Below are 13,056 nucleotides of genomic sequence, written 5' to 3'. Positions count from 1 at the left end.
TCTACATGTCCACTTGTAGTACGGTTGTCCCTTTTCCCGCCAGCCCGAACTTCACCCACCGCCCTCTGGGGCGCAGACGCATCGCACGGAAGCGGAAGCCAGACGCCAAACAAACATGACAATGATTTCCACCTATTTACTACTCATATTAAAAATGTAACACGCTATTTCATCATTTACAATTTTTCTACATTCAGTATTATCGATAAAATGTTAAAGTATAACTGAGTTTTACATCCTCTAATCAGTAAATGTTGTCTGTACAAAGTGAAAGTTAGAATGTGGTTGCCAAGCGCAGCGTCACAGCGAGTTCAAGCGTGCATCTGTCGTGCCTCTCTGCTCTCCCCTCCGACTCCACGTCTGCCGCAAATTCGGACAACGGAGGTTGGTTGAGTCCCCGGAGAGAACGGTGCTCTAGGTGACATCTGCTGCCGAATAGGACGCGGCCCTAGGTAGCAATCATGGCCGGCTGGCTGACTGCTTTGGAGGATTGGGACATGATCTAATTGCTACTTGCTTTCATAGGCTCTGTCCGAAAGGTACGAAGTACGTACTTGAAGCATGGTTTTGGCGGAAGTGACGTCACCTAGTACAGTTCGAAAGCGCCAAGTACAGGAGTATGCAAGTGCATAACTCGCAGTGCAGATGGAAACTGACTCGGTCGCGAGATTTCCACACTCGTTGTTCGTTTGTTTAAAATCGCGGAGGTAGAAAGTTAGGAACACAGGCCGTGTCCGAAAGGTGCAAGACCGTACTTGAAGCGAGCATCCTCCGAGTATGGTCTTGGAGCGCGGTCTTCAAGTCGTGGACTGGAAGTGTTGTCTTTCGAATTGCACTTCGACTGCAGCGCCAAATACGATCAGTAGATATACTAACTGAGTACTGGTTTTTTCCCTCGCGTTTTAAACACTTATTTTTCATCATAAAAATCACATATCATTTTCAAATGTTTGTACACATACATTTCAACACATTAGAAGAACTATAACCAACAACATGCTGGCCATACCTAACGTATATCTACCTGTGTCACTGGCTTTCTACCTCCGCGATTTTAAACAAATGAACAATGAGTGCGGAAACCACGTGACCTAGTCACCAACCATCTGTACTGCAAGCTGTGCACTTGCGTACTTCTGTTCTTAGCGCTTTCGAACTGTAGTAGGTGACGTCACTTCCGCCAAGACCATACTTCAAGTCTGTACTTTGTACCTTTCGGGCAGAGCCACAGGTTAAATATACGTTAAGGGTCAGCAAGTTGTTGGGTAAAGTGCTTCTAATGTGTGGAAATGTATGTGTACGAACATTTGAAAATGCAACGTGATTTCTATGGTGAAAAGCAAGTGTTTATAACGTGGGGAAAACAACGAGTACTCAGCTTTATCTACTGATCGTATTTGGCGCTGCAGTCGAAGTGCAATTCGAAAGACTTTCACTTCCACGCATATTCGCGGATCCCACTCAGTTCAGCATAGGAGGAACAATTCTTGCTTCTGATTGGTCGAATTGGCGAAAGTGACCTAACACTTGTCTTCTGCTGGTATTTTGAAAGGAAGACACGTATTCTGCAGCCACACGATGTATTTGTTGAAAATGTAGCTTAATGAGAATTGTAAAATGTACACTATTTTCTAAAAATTTAATGAAAGTGCGTATTTTTATTCTGATGGTACGTTAGGTAACTGTAGCTAGTAGAAAATAAAATCCATTCATTTAAATCGTAAAATGTATCTTTAAATATTCCAACTTAGTGAAGCTTTGTAAGCAAAATAATTCTTGTACGTCCTTTGATTTGCGTTTCATTTTTCTATCTGCGAGAAAGCAACATAAATATACTTGGAATATTTTATCAATGAGTAGTATTGTAAATTACTGGAATAATGCCTGCTTCTGGCAAATTTGAATATGTTGCAATTCCCATGCCAAGACACCTGCAATATAAATGAAATCAATTGATTACAAGTTTCAATGTAAATCGTGAGATGGTACATTTTTAAAAATCGGCGACTTCAAAATATTTATAGAAACCTTGTATAAAAATGTTCATAAAATTTAATGAAGTTTATTTAGTGAATTCTTATTCAGAATTTGTACACAATGGATAAAAACTATCAAATGAAAATGTGAGCATAGCTCATAAGTTGTATGTTTCATTTGTATGAGAAATCTTACACATGCATCTGACTACTTATATCTCTCCTTGAAAGTGATAGCTATATGTAAAACAACAAATTCAAAATGAATAAAAAAATGAGCATGTCAAAGATGCTAGTAAATTAAAAATCTTGTCTTGGTAATATATGAGAAAGATCAGCCTGTTAGACATATGACCTGAACGCTAATAAATAAATAAATAAATACGAAAATTCAGCGTGAATGTTTTCAAGATTTCACTTTCCATTTTGTTTTTTCACTACTTTGTATTAATTAAAAACTTCCAGCAGCCCTAAGAGCTCTCGAGTGTCTTTTTCAAACGTTGATTTTATGCTCAGACAGGCTAATCGGCACTGAAATTGCTGTTCCTTTTTGGATCTTTAAGTCCACTTTATGCACAGTAAGGCTAATCAGATCGGGACTGGACCTACAGTTTAAAGTGGAATCCGAACCACTATGTGCCTCCACCGGGTATCGAAATCAGGACCCCTTTAGGTGGCGATGCTACCACTGCACCATCAGGGAGGCCCTGTACCTAGCAGGAATCTTACCTGAGACCATTTGTTTACTACATGTATCTATTGATTGATTGATTTGGTGTTTTAATTCCACTTTATGTACAGTAAGGCTAATCGGGACTGGACCTACAGTTTAAAGTGGGATCCGAACCACTTGTGCCTCCACCGGGTATCGAACCTGGGACCCCTTGATTACAAGGCGACGACGCTACAACTGCGCCATCGGGGTGGCCACACATATCTATTATTTGTCCTAAGTATGACATAGCATAATATGTTTGCAAACACAAACATTATTTATTTCATGTTATCAGTTGTTTTAAGATGTAAACAAAAATAATTATGGTTTCCAACATAGCCTGCCCAAATATCAAGTAATGAAATCTCTATCCACTGAGATATCATTGTTCAATATCCAAATCAGAATATCAATAATAATTAATCATGATAGGGCTTGTACACTTCATAGAAGACAAAATTTAAAAAAGAAAATGTGTTTTAAAACAAACATATGTGGAAGAGTTTTTGTATTAATACTTTGTAATTACTTGTAGAGGGTTTTTAAGCAAACTAATTTGTTCATATATGGACAAGCACATTGAACAGTGCTCTTAGAATGAATAATTTTTGTTACACCTTTGCTTCATGTGCAATGACGATCATGTCAGGCATCTTCCTACAAATATGTAATGATGATACGTTAACATCTCAGCAGTAGCGTACGCAGGATTTCATCAAGGGGGGTGTTATTTCTAAAACTTTTTCCAAATTCACATTACCGTTGTTTTATTATACTTTAATTAAATAATAATAATCACAATTAATTAATAATACTTATAATTAATTAGCTAAATTAATACCAATAATACTACTAATACCACTACTACTACTAATACCACTACTACTACTATTAAGTAGTAGAGATCTACATAAATATAGTATTTATGAAAACATTAGAACGAAATTACTTTCTAGTCATTCGTTTTTTATCAAATCCTGGGAGCATTTTTTTGTTTCTTTGTTACGAAATAATTGTCTGGTCAACGAGGTGAGACATTTCAAGGGTGAAGAAGATCCATAAATACAAGAAAATATATTAAAATGAATTGATATAAGCAAAGTATGGAACTCATCCAAGGATCTGCGGTGATCTGGTCGGTAGAGCGTCTGACAAGTGACAATCACGCGGAAGATCCGGATTCGATTCCCGAAATTGGTTGGAATTTTAACGGCTTCTTCCCCGCATAAATGTCCCCGATAATTCACATCTGGATTGTCTCCCTGTTCTTACCAATAAAACATTTTACAATAGTTAAGCTTATTGTTGTTTGAATAATTGTCTAGTCAACAAGGTGACACATTTTAAAGAGAGACATTCAAACGTGCTGAGGTAAACAATACAATTGGTGACTGTATTCTTGTCCGCCTAGCCTTTGTCTATACATTAGCCTCTTACAACGAACCAAGAACTTTCTATAGTTAATTCTCATTGTTCACACACACAAAAAAAATACATGTTCGTTGAACACTGGCGTACGTGCAGGGGTGGCCGATGGTGTTCCAGCCCCTTCCGAAATTTTGAGAAAATCAGAATTTTCAAATAAAAATCTGTTAAGAACTTTAAAAAATCAAAATGTGTAAATGCGAAACCTCTTTTAAAGTGAATCCCGATTACCATTTTTGTCTTTGAATACAATTTTAATAGACTGAAAAGCTACAAAAATACGAAATATTTTATTATGCATCCTGCCCTCCAAAACGAAGCCATGTGCTATCCACATTTAATATTCCAGCCCCTCCCGAAAAAAAAATCCTACATACGGCAGTGTATTGAACATTGTTGCAACTGAGATACAAAACAACTTTTTTTCTCTTTTAAATCATAGTTACCCTAACCTAACCTCATAAACTCGTGTTTATTTTCAAGGCATCACTCTGAAAGACGCGTGTGTTTGGAATGCTGTGCTTTTCTCCATGCTGTATGGAAATAATAATTCAAATTATTATTATTATTATTAGTAGTGGTAGTAGTAGTAGTAGAAGTAGTAGTAGTAGTAGAAGTAATAGTAATATTATTGTCCCAGATCTTTGACTGTGAAAAATTGGGCATTTATTTTTTTTTCCACAGCATTTTTCATAATATTTCACAAGCTCAAGGGGGGGGTTTAAACCCCGTAACCCCCCCCCCCTTGCGTACGCCACTGCATCTCAGCATCATGTTCTACCGAGTAGTAGTGGAAAAAAAAGTCTTATGGAAGTAATCGCAACCTTTTGAACTGATTCACTTTTATGTAGCTATAGTTCGTTACAGGGTTCCCTCATTACACAATCTTTCAACACTGCGTCTCTTCTTGTGTTTAAACTTAGAGACTCCCTATCAGCACCATTTGCAGAATGACATCAAATATCTATACAAAATTGTCAATGGCAAAATTCCTTGCAACACACACCTTCAGGAATTCCACTTTCGAGTGCCTATGCACATACGACGTATCACAAATATATTTTACACAGAAAAACCTACACTAGGTATACCTTTCAGTCTTCCATCACATGACATGCTTGTAAATAATCAAGTAGTGTTACTTATTTTTTGATAATTTGTCAATCATTTTTGTGATATTCTTAATTTTGCTCTTTAAATTGTTGACAATTTCAGTGTAAAATAGCTATCCATGCTGTATCGAAAATTTTCTCAGTAAATAAATAAATATGTATTAAATAGCATTTCCCACATAATTGTAAACAAATTTAACATTTGAACTAGATTAAAACAGGGCCTCCACAATGGCACAGTGGTAGCGTCGTTGCCTTGTAATCAAAGGATCCCTGGTTTGATACCTGATGGAGGTACATAGTGGTTCGGATCCCACTTTAAACTGTAGGTCCAGTACAAATTAGCTGTACTGTGCATAAATGGACTTAAAACACAAAATCATAGATTAAAACAGAACAGTCATATTTCAACAACTTGAATATTATTTATGCCTCTTTAGGTTGAATATTGTTATGTGAGGACTCAGTCTGCTTTTCCTTTAAAAGTAGACCATGTCCCGGTATAAAAGTACCGTTCAATTTTTCTTTATATATTTATGCATATGTAAAATTGCAAGTTCAAGAAGTGGTAGAGGTTACAGACAGAACTTGATATATATATACATAAGCTCACTTTATGTATTAAATCAGGGTGGCTACTCTCCGTGAATTCCGGGAATTATGCATGAATTCTGCTTGAATTTTTCACCGCAGACGTGAAAAATTGTAATTTGTATTAATCCAAATCCCATTCAATTTATACTCATTTATAAATGCCCTGAGGCAAGTTTCACCATTTATCTTTATCGAGGAAGGGGGAAAAAATATGCATGGCAAATAGAACAGAATTCTCTCAATCCATTTACTTTGTTAGTGTCCTTTGCAGAATGACCTATGTGACAGACGAAAGATTATTGCAAGATATCTTTAAGTTTATTAGGTAATTCGAGTTTGAAATTCTCATACAACTAACAATTTCTGGTAGGTTACTATATCTTGTAACATTTGTGACTTGTGTTTGTAGATGTATTTCAAGTCTGAGTATGTGAAATAGTAAATGTAAATTATTTTAAATGTATATAAACCATTTAATTGAATTAGACTTTTTGGATAAGTTTGAATCATACGGACTCTTTGTATTGTTAATATATTTGTGTGGATGGTGAGAGGCAGTAATACGTAACGTTGAAATAGAGAAAACATCTTCTTGTATACCCCTGAATTTTTTGAAAGTTCGTCTTGAAAACTGGCAATTAGAATTGAATTTTATCATGTTCCTAGAGTAGCCACCCTGTAAATGTATCCATGTTATAGCTTGTTAATTATTTATTTTTATTACTTGTTCAACATACCAGTGACCATTACCTTACATACCAAGATTTGAGAATGGTTTCTCCAGAGTGTCTGACATGCCACTGTTGATTTCTATTTTGCAACTGCAACTACATAATTTCAGAATGTCCACAAGTACTGGAGGTTTATTACCTTCGCATTTCATAAATTTTTGTTTGCGAATAAAAAAACTGATCTGGAGTCTTATACAGAATCTATTTGGTGAACAAATAATACCATGGAAAGAAGCATGCTAAAGGTAACGAATGTTAATATTCAAATATCCTGCTTCATCGATTTGAACTTAGAAATGATTCTTATCTTGGATAAAAATAATTGAGTTTAATGTGATACTTCAAGTGGTTCTGCTGTCTTCACTATATTTTATTTTTTACACTTGTTCATTAACTGAAAAACTCCCACCTAAAGTTTAAAAGAGATAACAAAAGATAACAAACTCTAGACCAATAAACTTCATTATACATTCTTCATATATTTACATATGACTTAATTTAGCCTCTTCATGAAGCAAAGTTAAATTGACTCATGATCTCACCACCAAACGTTCCAGTCAAGTGGTCAGGAGTGGCATGTTGAATTGTTTCTACATGTAACCACTGACTTTAGTGTTGGTATGTGCCTATGTTTCAGAGACTGGTTCTGTCTCACTCTTACATGGGACAAGATGGAAGCAAATACAGTACACTACCCAGAAAACGGGAGCAGAACCAGTTTCTGAAACATTGGTACATATGGAAACTAAAGAGAGACTTCACACTAAAATGATGTTTCACTTGGAATGAATAGCAACAATTCACACTGATCCACTGCACAAGCCACCATTGAATTGTCTCATCCTCAATTGACACATGTTGCTTCAGTGTAAAAAATATCCCTAAAAAAACAAGCAATGCAAAGTCCCAACCAACTTTCTCTTGGTTGTTTTTATGGTGTTAATATGTGATGTACGACCTTTTTGAAATAAATTCCCCATACCCGTCCGTAGCTTCCATCACAAGAAACAATGCCTTGCCATCCTGAATGCCCTTTTCCACAGGTCAGTAACCTAAAAGCCCATAGTGCCCATCTCAAAGCACATCATCTCCCAGTCGTGAATATTCTCGCCTGCAAGGTTGACACACACACACACACACACAGAAAGTTAGTATCTATATTTATTTTGTACATCTCCTGCAAACCAGAAGAAACATGCATGCCTTGTTCAGGATTGAAAGTCAGCATCCCTGGTTTCACAGTGCAGAATAGAAGAAACAGCATGCCAAATACAATTTGCTGGTATTACAAACCTATGTATTGTTTAATTGCTTACTCTTTTAATGCACTGATTTCTAGTGCTGCTTGTAGACATACCTTCATGACCAGTGCTTTAAGTGGTTTCAGTCAATAGCCAGAATGTCAACCACAAATGAATCAACATGAGTACTACTACTAATGGTGATTTGTATTGTTATTATTATTGCATACAAAGTAAATATAAACACAAACTATCACATCTGTTATTTCAGAAAATTTAAGTTGTCATTTGGATTATAAAAGACAGCACTTGCTATTTATAATATTTTTTCCAAAATTTCCACACTGCTTACTGACGAGAGACAAATTTAGTACAAGAACTTTCTCTTCATCTATTGTTTGCAAAATATAATGTAACAATAGACAGACTTTTGTAGTGTAGTAAATAAATAAAATGGATGACCGGCAGGAACTGAGTTCTGGCACAAAAGTGATTTACCAGAACAGAGTTCCAGCTCACTTTAAGCCCTGTTCATGACACGGCATTGTAAAGGACTTTCTAGATTTGTATGCATCCATCATTGGTTTCAAATTTGAAGCATTATGCTTAAGTAAGAAAAACACATGTTTCTGTAACTCAATACAAAAGAGGAGCATTTGCACTATTTTCATTTACAACCTAACAAGACTGTTGCATGGGTGTATTTAATCCAGGATCACTTGTGTCTATAATTATTACAAGTGCTCAAAGTGGCGGGTAACATGGAAAAATTTCCATATCCCTCAGTTTGGATAATTTGCACAGGCATCTTTCCACCTATTGCATTGTTTCCATGTTGGTTCATACAAGCACCCTCCTATCCCCAAGCATTCCACCAGCCCAGCTATTTCCACTTCAAGCACTGATGATAGGGAGACTCAGGAGGACCACTAGTGGCAAGATATTTTCTATCTTATTTTCCATCAATCTTTGTTTCTATGATTACAATTATTATGAATGGGAATGAACGGCAATTTATAGTAGATTCGATTGCTGAATATATTAGGTGATCACATTTCAAAAGAGTCACTGAAATTCCCAGGTTTGAGTCCCAACCTGTTCATAGATGTTCTTCGTGGGTGTGTCTTCATCAATTTCATCCAATAATCACTTATCCTCATCATGATTAGCCAAAATGACACAACAAGAGAAATTAAATAACAATACAACAATAATTTGAAGGTAACAAAGGGTGTTCCGTATAGGATGCCGAATTTAAATCGAGTGCTATTGTTTTGTTTTGAGGTTGGCTGACCAGTTCTTACCAATGTTGGTATCTGTTGTTATGCAGATTAATGTAGCCTCAATTGTTTTGACTCGTTTGTTGTGGTTACGATATGGAACTTCATGAAAAATTCCCGCAACAAGTGATCTCTTTGCACGGTGACCAGGAATGGCCGGCAATTTCATGTGATCTTACATCCTGTGATTTCTTCTTATGGGGGTTTGTGAAATCACAGGTGTACGCCAACAAACCACAAACCCTTTTGGAACTGAAGGTGGAAATCATACGGGTGATTGGAGGCATCAGGACAGACATCTGGATGTGGATGTACATTTTATGCATAAGTTCAGGTTGCACTTAATTTTGGTTGTTTTTTATTTTTGTTAGTAGTGTGAATTGGAATAGGGGTATGGGTAAAAATGTAAAGTGCTCCCCTGTGTATAGCACCATGCCATGAAGGCGTATAGGGGGTAACGCCTCACACTTTCTTGATCTGGTCGTGAGTGGGGGTGATGTGATCAGCAACATGCCCCTGACCGCCTTTACCCCCAGGGTTTCCCCCAGGTACCCATGTTATTCGACGCTGGGTGGGTGCCAGGGCCGCTTCCATCGTTAGAAAAGTTCCCGGATTTGAACCGGCCGGAGATCGAACCCGGGACCTTTAGCATGGTAGTCAGACGCGTTACCGACTGAGCCACCGTAGCCACAGTCTACAGTAATAGGGGTATGGGGAATTAATTATTTTATTGGGTTATATTTATCAACGTGCGAACGTAAGACATTTCAAGGTGACAAAAATTAGCATTTTAAGTTAGATATACACTTATACTAAAATTCTAACACACATAGACACAATCACCAAAGCAGCTGAAATGTTAACATTTTATCTACCCTTGACAAATGACTATCCTAATTAACACACCCAAAGAACATGAGACAGAACCCTTTAACTGGTTTATTGGACTTCGCATACATGACCCCCTGTAGTTTATCTTTATTTCTTGATTTGGTTTCACTTTGTTTATTTTACGTCACTTTTATCTGCAACTTTGACTAATCACAAAGGTGGAGATAAAGCGATAAAGGGATCATCACAAACACATATGGATGACACACAAACAAACTCCTGGAAACACACATCTGTTATCACATATTCTGAAGTGTAATTGTTTGGTTTGCAATAGCAAATTTCTTCACTCGACAAATGCATACCAAATGAAATTAAAAAGATGATAATGAATATATAATAAAAAATAAAATACTACATCTCCTCATTTTAAGAGATAACAAATTTTGTCAAGGAGACCAGGAGAGACTCCCAGCTGTTCCGGGAGCAAGCCTATTCATCTCATGACACATTATCATTGTTTTCACACTCAATGTGTTAAACACCAAACCATTACACCAGGATATCATACACTAACCCTGGGTATATGGAGTGTTCACCACTGCTGTTTAAATCAGAAGTTTATTGAAAATCAAAGTTCTTGTCTTTGTTAATTTAAAAATATTGACTGGATTTAATGAGATCTGTCAAATGTAGTTGTTTTATATATATATTTGGAAATAGATTAGTTTTTCCAATGGCAATAATAATCTTTTAACTAGCTAAAAATAAATTGTATGACTGCTTTTTTATTTGCACAATTTATGACATTGTTTGTAAACAAAATACTATTCTTGTTCTAATGTTAGTTTGGTATGATATATTTAACCATAATATTCAAAATTAAGAGCATGCCTAATTTAGAAATTGACACCAGACTTGAATACCTGAATATCACACTGTTAAAACAGATAACGAATAGAACTGGTATGTGTGTAATAAATATATCCTTTGTGGCAGTTTATCTGGCAATGGCTATGGTAACATGAATGGAATGCTGTTTAAACCTTCATCCTATTTTATACTTTGTACTTTATATTTCCTACCACCTAGGTGGCTATGCATGGTGAGCAGTCAAATCACAGCCTCGCTACCAAACTTCCCTTGCTCGAGATCTAGCCTGCAGATGGAAGTTACTTTGTATTCCTTAATCTATTTCATGTGATCACCATTTCATCTTCATCACCACTATTAGCCAAAAGCGAAAGAAAATCATTATCAAATGATAAAAATAAAACTACAATGCATTTATGTTCCCTATCTGTATTGTGACTGTGACCAATAAATGTTAAATACTGAAATACGCAATGAACACACATTAAGAAACAATCATGTCTTATATTTGTTGAGAATTGTAAGGAAGAATTCCTGGCTTCACAGCCCACAGTGGAAGAAACAACTCTCCTAATGGGATTTGGTAGTGCACCATTAAACTTAAAACTCTTATTTTGCACCATTTCATGGTGTTTCATATTGTAGACATGCACACAACATGAATAGGCATTGTCTATGCATAATAATATAACAACATTTTTTAGTGGTTTTTCATTTTTCCTGCAATGTTTCGTCTGATTTCCCAGAACATTTTCAAGCTTACATCAAAATTAGATAAACACACACACATGGCTAGCCATTGCACTTCTACATAGTGTGCTCCACTGTGTATCAGAAGAACTTTCCATGTACAATTTTTTCACATCAAAACACAAATTTGATGTTTATTTTTTTTACTTAGAATTAAATAACAAAGCTCCCCACACGCATGCATGAACTGAAGCTAAAACCACGGTACTAATCTGATATTCCCCGGACAGATTTCTTCATTTTTACACAAGAAACTACTTATGATAATAAGTTCCTGTAGCATTGTCTAACATCTGGAAGGTGTTTTGTGTAATGTAACGGATTTCTTCAAATTTAAAAGTTTTGGGGCTCATTTGGGGGCAGGTGACTCCGGCCAATGGTTGTGGCCGAGTGGTTAGCACATCGCGCTGCGACGCCAAGGGTCCCGGGTTCGAATCCCGGTCGGGCTTGGTTGTTTGTGAATGTCCATTCATCAATTTCATCACTCATCCCCATCTTCGCAAATTAGCCAAGAGGCACAAAACGCGAAGTATAATAAACTAAATCAATCAATCAGACTCCGGCCAATGTCTAACATGCCTTTAACAGGGACTCTAGATAAAGCTGCGGAGCCGGAGCGGAGGCGGGGCTGCGGTAGGTCAACTACCCCAGGGGCGGAGCCCAGAATCGGTGGGAAATTTGAACTCAAAAAATTCAAACAAAAATATTTTTTTTTAGTTTAAATTTCCCACCGATTCCGGGACGAAAAATTTTAATACACTTTAAAGAATGTTCTGCGAAGCAGATAGGTAAGTACAAATGTCAAAAATTGACAAAACGAAGAAGTTATAGGTGTCCGGGGAATATCAGATTTTACCAAAACCGCCTATCAGTTAAACAGGCATATACTGAACAAATTAGCAAATTTCTTTTTCCAAACTTGAAGCTTACTTCTGCACACATTTCCAATATTCTAAATGAAGTGACCAGGTTTCTAAACTCCACATGTGCATAATCTACCTAACCTGGCCTGTTATATGCATACGTGCACTCTCTAGTTAGCATGTATCAAGCTTACGTCAGTTTGCATTTATTTTCGTTTGGGTCACAAGTACTTCTACTTCTGCACACCATGGGTTTGGAAAAATTACCAAAAGGTGTTCCGACATTCACTGCTACTGCTAATATGTCACTTGACGTAGGTACGAACGTGTACTTAACACATTCCCAAATGCTTTTGTTGTTAGGTTAGACAGGTCAGGTTTAGAGTTATTAACGTTAAAAATACTTCTGTAAATACTTCCAATACCTCATAATCATAATGTGATTTGTGGTATTCAGCACTTTCCACTGTCCCATATGTTATTCTCAGAAACTGGTGAAAATAGCTCCACATGCCATCCTCACAACCTGGTGACAGTAGCCTCATATACTATTCTCACCACCTGGTGAAAATAGTCGCGACCTATCTAAATGCATTTTCCACCCTTCTATACAAATTGTTAAAATGATTACACAGTCAAAACTTGGACGCATTTTAGTGTAAAAA

This window comes from Lepisma saccharinum, chromosome 27 (genome assembly GCF_977018435.1).
Source record: "Lepisma saccharinum chromosome 27, izLepSacc3.1, whole genome shotgun sequence".
In the NCBI taxonomy this organism is placed as follows: Eukaryota; Metazoa; Arthropoda; class Insecta; order Zygentoma; family Lepismatidae; genus Lepisma; species Lepisma saccharinum.
This window is presented reverse-complemented; position numbering follows the sequence as displayed.